This window comes from Corythoichthys intestinalis, chromosome 14 (assembly GCF_030265065.1).
Source record: "Corythoichthys intestinalis isolate RoL2023-P3 chromosome 14, ASM3026506v1, whole genome shotgun sequence".
NCBI classification, from domain to species: domain Eukaryota; kingdom Metazoa; phylum Chordata; class Actinopteri; order Syngnathiformes; family Syngnathidae; genus Corythoichthys; species Corythoichthys intestinalis.
In genome coordinates, this window is record NC_080408.1 from 15781204 (window position 1) to 15787802 (window position 6599).

Consider the following 6599-nt stretch of genomic DNA (forward strand, 5'->3'; position numbering starts at 1 on the left):
ATTTAAAAAAAAAAAGATAATCTAGTCATTCTTTTACGAGGGCAAGTCAACACATATCTACACTTTTTTTCTAATTGCTTGTATATTGGCTGTACGGCTTTGCATGTTATGTTGGCTTCTAGATGGCGCAAACTTCCTTGCTTATGGTAACTTTCTGCATTATCACCTCAGTGAGCTTTGTGATGTTGGAAAGTAAAGATGTATGTACTGTTCTCCATTTGCAACAAAGAAGAACAGCGATGTGTAATCAGTTTTTTTGTGGTCGGAAGGTGTACCAAGAGCAGAAATCCAGATAAGACATTCAGAACAATACGGGGCCAATGTTTTACCACGGTGTAGGGTTTAACTGTGGATTGAGCAGGACTCCTACCCACATCTATTACTGATGCAAACATTAAACAAGTTCCTGCCCTGACTCTGAATAACTGACAGCTGACTGTTGTACATTAGGCATGGTTTTGCATATGAAATTGTGCATAACAAGCTCAACTTCAGGTGCTTGAAAGGGCCGTTGTTTCGCCGCCAATCAACAGGTGAAGGAGGCGGTCCATAAATAAAGAAAGCTTGTACAACAATGGACCAAGTGCATTGAAAAGCAGGGAAACTGTGCTGAATAATTATGCAAATGTAACTTTTGTATTGATGTTGAATCAAATAATAAAAATGGAGTGCAGATACTGATAGTTTACTTATCCTTGTATTTTGCCCTTACAGTCATTCGGGATTAAACACTAGCATCAACTTCAGCAACTGACATGCAGCATTTTTATCATCAATATTTTTTCCCCAATGTTTTCCGCTTATTTATTCGAAGAAGTACAAATTTTGAGTATTTATTTTGCCATTTTTAAGAACTTACAGTAGAAGAGCAGGGTTAAAGGCAAATTATTTATACACTCACCGGCCACTTTATTAGGTACACCTGTCCAACTGCTCGTTAACACTTAATTTCTAATCAGCCAATCACATGGCAGCAACTCAGTGCATTTAGGCATGTAGACATGGTTTAAGACAATCTTCTGCAGTTCAAACCGAGCATCAGTATGGGGAAGAAAGGTGATTTGAGTGACTTTGAACGTGGCATGGTTGTTGGTACCAGAAGGGCTGGTCTGAGTATTTCAGAAACTGCTGATTTACTGGGATTTTCACACACAAACATCTTTAGGGTTTACAGAGAATGGCCCGAAAAAGAAAATATATCCAGTGAGCGGCAGTTCTGTGGGCCTTGTTGATGCCAGAGGTCAGAGGAGAATGGCCAGACTGGTTCGAGCTGATAGAAAGGCAACAATGACTCAAATACCCACCCGTTACAACCAAGGTAGGCAGAAGAGCATCTCTGAACGAACAGTACGTCGAACTTTGAGGCAGATGGGCTACAGCAGCAGAAGACCACGCCGGGTGCCACTCCTTTCAGCTAACAACAGAAAACTGAGGCTGCAATTTGCACAAGCTCATCGAAATTGGACAATAGAACATTGGAAAAACGTTGCCTGGTCTGATGAGTCTCGATTTCTGCTGCGACATTCGGATGGTAGGGTCAGAATTTGGCGTCAACAACATGAAAGCATGGATCCATCCTACCTTGTATCAACGGTTCAGGCTGGTGGCGGTGGTGTAATGGTGGGGGGAATATTTTCTTGGCACTCTTTGGGCCCCTTGGTACCAATTGAGCATCGTTGGAACGCCACAGCCCACCTGAGTATTGTTGCTGACCATGTCCATCCCTTTATGACCACAATGTAACCAACTTCTGATGGCTACTTTCAGCAGGATAATGCGCCATGTCATAAAAATGGAATCATCTCAGACTGGTTTCTTGAACATGACAATGAGTTCACTGTACTCAAATGGCCTCCACAGTCACCAGATCTCAATCCAGTAGAGCATCTTTGGGATGTGGTGGAACGGGAGATTCGCATCATGGATGTGCAGCCGACAAATCTGCACCAACTGTGTGATGCCATCATGTCAATATGGACCAAACTCTCTGAGGAATGCTTCCAGCACCTTGTTGAATCCATGCCACGAAGAATTGAGGCAGTTCTGAAGGCAAAAGGGGGTCCAACCCGTTACTAGCATGGTGTACCTAATAAAGTGGCTGGTGAGTGTATATTATTTTACAAAAGCATGTAAATTCCACTGTCATGACTGATGTAAACAGAAACGTAGATTTTTTTTAAACAATATTTATTTTGTCAAAGGCATTTTAAAATATCTTTGAGCAGCATGATAAAGTGCAAAGTGATTTTTTTAATGTCAATTATAGTCGTTCTTTTGGAAAACCCTACTCTTTAAGACTTGCATCATTAAAGAAGCAGATGGGATTAGACTGCTTGTTATCATGCATACGCACGCTCATGTGTGTATCATGGTGTTGTGAGCTTTGGCATTTGCCACCCTTTTGATTAGCGTAACAAGAGAGCTGATAAATAGCTTCTGTTAGCAGATGACATTTGACTAAATACTTCCCAAATGTGTCCAATGTGTGTGCATGAATGCAGACGGCTGATCGGTGCCTCAGATGACTTTTCTCACTGCAGGATGGTTGAAAATATTTGTGCGTATCGTTAGAACATAGAGCGGACACCCATGAAACCTCAGAGAAACATATATGCACTATTTGAGTCTTAAAGTGTTGTTTTCCATGTTGCTTCACAGCCGCCTACACAGCTGATACCAACATCGCAGGAGTTAGCTAGCACTGCCATTTCAGTCTTTGGCATTTAAAAAAGATTAACATTAAATTGACATTTATGTATTTAGATTCAAAGTTACTTTTGCTGTACAGAAAGTAGTAACGATACGACAGATGAATGCTAAAAATAAATTACAGTACCATACCTGTCAACCTCCAAGGGTCCATGGCCTTACAAACCGCCGTATTTTTCCTTACAAAATACAAAAAAACCTGACACCATTTTTTTTTTTCAAATGCGTTTATTTATGTACATAGTTGGACATTATTAATTATAACCAGATTAAAAAATTTCTATTTTACACTTATTTCAATATAATGAAAGAATATTTTCTTCTATACACACAAATAACTTATTAAATTACATAAACAAGTGTTGCTTTAACTACTACTGTGCTCTTTGTTGTATGTTACTGTTGCCTTCTTTGCTGAAACTAGCATATCTTCTGATGGGGCAAAGTCACATTTGCCATCATAGTTCATCTTCACTTGCAAATATGCAACAAGTGTATCTTCTGACATGCTCTTTCTGTATTCTGTGTTGATTTTTCTCACGAGTGAGAACACCCTCTCAGTTATCTGCGTTGCTATGTGGGAGGCACAGCAAAATGGAAAAGAGTTTCCATAACTCAGGAAATCTCTGCACTCCCAGTGATGTGGTCTGCTTTAGAATACCTGTCCAGTAGCTGTCAGTTTGCATGGAACTTGGTTTGGTCATAAGCTGCAGATCATCCCATGGGAAAAAACCAGGCGGCACTCGCATGCGCACAGTAGCATGAAACCACTCGCTTCGTTTGCACCGAAAAAATAATTAGGCTTGTGTGTATGACGTAGCACTCCCCCCCCATCCGCGAGATTCCCGCCTCTCTCGCCATTTTGGAAGCAGGAAGTTCGGTATCAGAACCCCGGGAAACAAACAGTGAGGCATTTCGACCCAGGTCGCTCTTTAAAAATGGTTGGAAATTATTGTGCGGTAAAGAATTGCAACAACCGATCGAATAGAAAGGAGAATGTACAGATCGACGGAACCCCGTTGAGCTTCTTCCGGATCCCTACATGGAGAAAAGGCGTGGGAAAGCTCATATCTAAACTTACCAAACGTCGAAGAATGGCATGGGTTGCCTCGATCAGAAGAAAGGACATAACGTTTAATTCTACAGTTACACACAGAGTTTGCTCTATGCACTTCCATTCCGGTAAGTTGATTTCATTTGTCTACGCAAATTTCTGAAGTGAGTTTGCTTGCAGTAGGCCAACTGAGAAACATTGAGAAAGGTAAATGTTTTCTAAAACACAGCATTGATTTGTCACTTAACAATCACAGCTCAGCACAGCACAAATTCAGATGTTCATGGCAATGAAAATAGTAAACACACATAGCCTACCTTTGCAAGAACGATGGTGTTGCCGTTTGATACGGTCATAATGTGCAGGTCATGCACCCATCCGCAACAAAACTGTTCGTAGCTTTGTAGCGATTTGTCATTTCGGAATTGCTGATGAGTGTAGTAACTTACACCAAACACAAAATAATGCAGAATGTCCATTTCGCGTAATGGTGGAAGCTTGCCGACATCTTTACTCCATTTGTCTTCGGCTTGCTCATAGGGGTCAACATTGTTCACATCCTTAAGTTTGATCAGATATCTGTCCTTCGCCTTAGTAACGATTTTGTCCCTGTATTGAACTGGCAAGTTTTCCTAACTTAGGTTTTCCTAACTTTTTTCCATCTTGTGGCAGTCGTAGTTGAATTGTATTTGCCGTTTAAATGTCCCATGACCCAGACCTGCTTCCAATATGGCTGTGTTGTTGTCAAATCTCACGAAATCTCTCGAGATCCCCCCATTGCTGTGACGTAAACGCTAGAGCGTAATATGGAATGGAGGCTACCGCGGCGAACTCTTTTGATTTACCATTACTTGATATTCGGTGCATACCGGCTGGTACCCATAATTGGCAAATTTGCGATTTTCCGTACAGATTTTCCTGTACGCCGTACACATCTTAAATTGCATAAAAAAACGTACTTTGTACGGCAAACACGTACAGGTTGACAGGTATGCAGTACATGCGACAGGTGAGTGTGCAAATAGCTCAGGATACGTTTCGGTGACAACAAGGTGAACACATCAATAGCAAACCACAAATCGACCAGAGTTCACTGCAAGCATACAGTAGTATGCAAGTGGCAGTCATTAATTCTTTTGGAGTGGTGGTCTAAAAGCACCAAAATGGACGATAAATATAAATGATGAATACTGATTGAAATGGATGACAGAGAATGCGGATAGAGATGGGTGATGAATGGATGACGGGTATAGATAAACAAATGAATGGGCAACAGATTTTTTAAAAAATCTCCCAATAAACAGACAGAAATGATGGATGGTTGCAAAAATGTATTTCTAGAACTTTAGGCATAACATTTTTACTGCTTTATTCTAGCGTTGTACTAAATTTTGAAAACTGTATTGAATTGCATGCACACTGTAAATGTTATCTACTTACCTGCATATTTTTAGTTCTTGTGACGTTAGGCCCACCCTAGGGTGTTCCTTACAGGTTCATTTTCTGTGCAGATGATGTAAGAAATCCTATTTACGCATGTGCATAAAACCACTTCAATTGATATTCAATTGGGTTCCATGTTATGTGAGTATATCACTCAAGCTCTCTTCTCCTTTTGGTTGATTTTGCAGTCATTTCAAGCTCATTTGTTCCTGGAGTATTTACTCGAGGTGATTTAATTGCGCTCAACCCCCTCCCCTGAACAGTTGCCCGTATCTTTCCATAACACATTTCAACTGCTGCCCTGCCACATATCCGCATCCTTGAACAATGACGAGCTTTTCTTTCTCTCGGAGAGGACGGAATTAAAATTCAAAGGCAGCCGAGCCACATCCAGCAATTTCAGTATACGTGTGTGTGTTGGGGGGCTGGTGTGTGTGTGTGTGTGTGTGTGTGTGTGTGTGTGTGTGTGTGTGTGCGTGCGTGCGTGCGTGCGTGCGTGCGTGCGCAGCTATGTGCATGGCAGCAGTTAAAAAAAAAAAAAAAAAACACTTGACTGATTTTAATCACATTCTTATTTATTTCAGCTTGGAGTTTGGCATGCTTGTAAGGAGCTGCTGCATGGAGAAAAGAAAAAGCGATATTGTCCTCCTACCGTCTTGTCATCATGATACAACAGCGCCATCTAGCTTTGCTTATAGTTCATACCAATTGAGTATATATATTTTTTTTATACAAATAAGAACCCCTCATTTCATTTTGTGAGAATTTAATGTGGGGGAAAGTATCACCCAAAAGGGAATAATGGTAAATAGAGTTAAAGAGCCAAACTGTTGCCATCATAAAACCTTTATCAACTCTACAGTGAACGCCACTAAAGGGGACGTATGGAAAACCTATGTTTTAACAGCACATACAAATAGTTGTATGTCTGAGGTGGCTGCCCGGCCACAAACTAACCACCAAATAATTTATTTAACTGCCTATTTCTGATGATGCCCTTCTGCACAAATTTACTTGAATGCCACATTATTCTTTTTCTTCACCAAAGTTGAAATGGTTTTACATAATCTAAAGTCGCTATGTGCAACTAAGTATGCATAACCCCAAGGGTTTAAAATAGACACACCTTCGTTTCTGGTTTAAAAGCACTTTTTGTAAAACGGCTCATTTTCTGACGCTACTCCCTGAGTGGATAATTGACATACAGTGGGGCAAATGAGTATTTAGTCAACCAATTGTGCAAGTTCTCCTAACTGAAAAGATTAGAGAGGCCTGTAATTGTCAACATGGGTAAACCTCAACCATGAGAGACAGAATGTGGAAAAAAAAACAGAAAATCACATTGTCTGATTTTTAAAGAATTTATTTCCAAATTAGAGTGGAAAATAAGTAT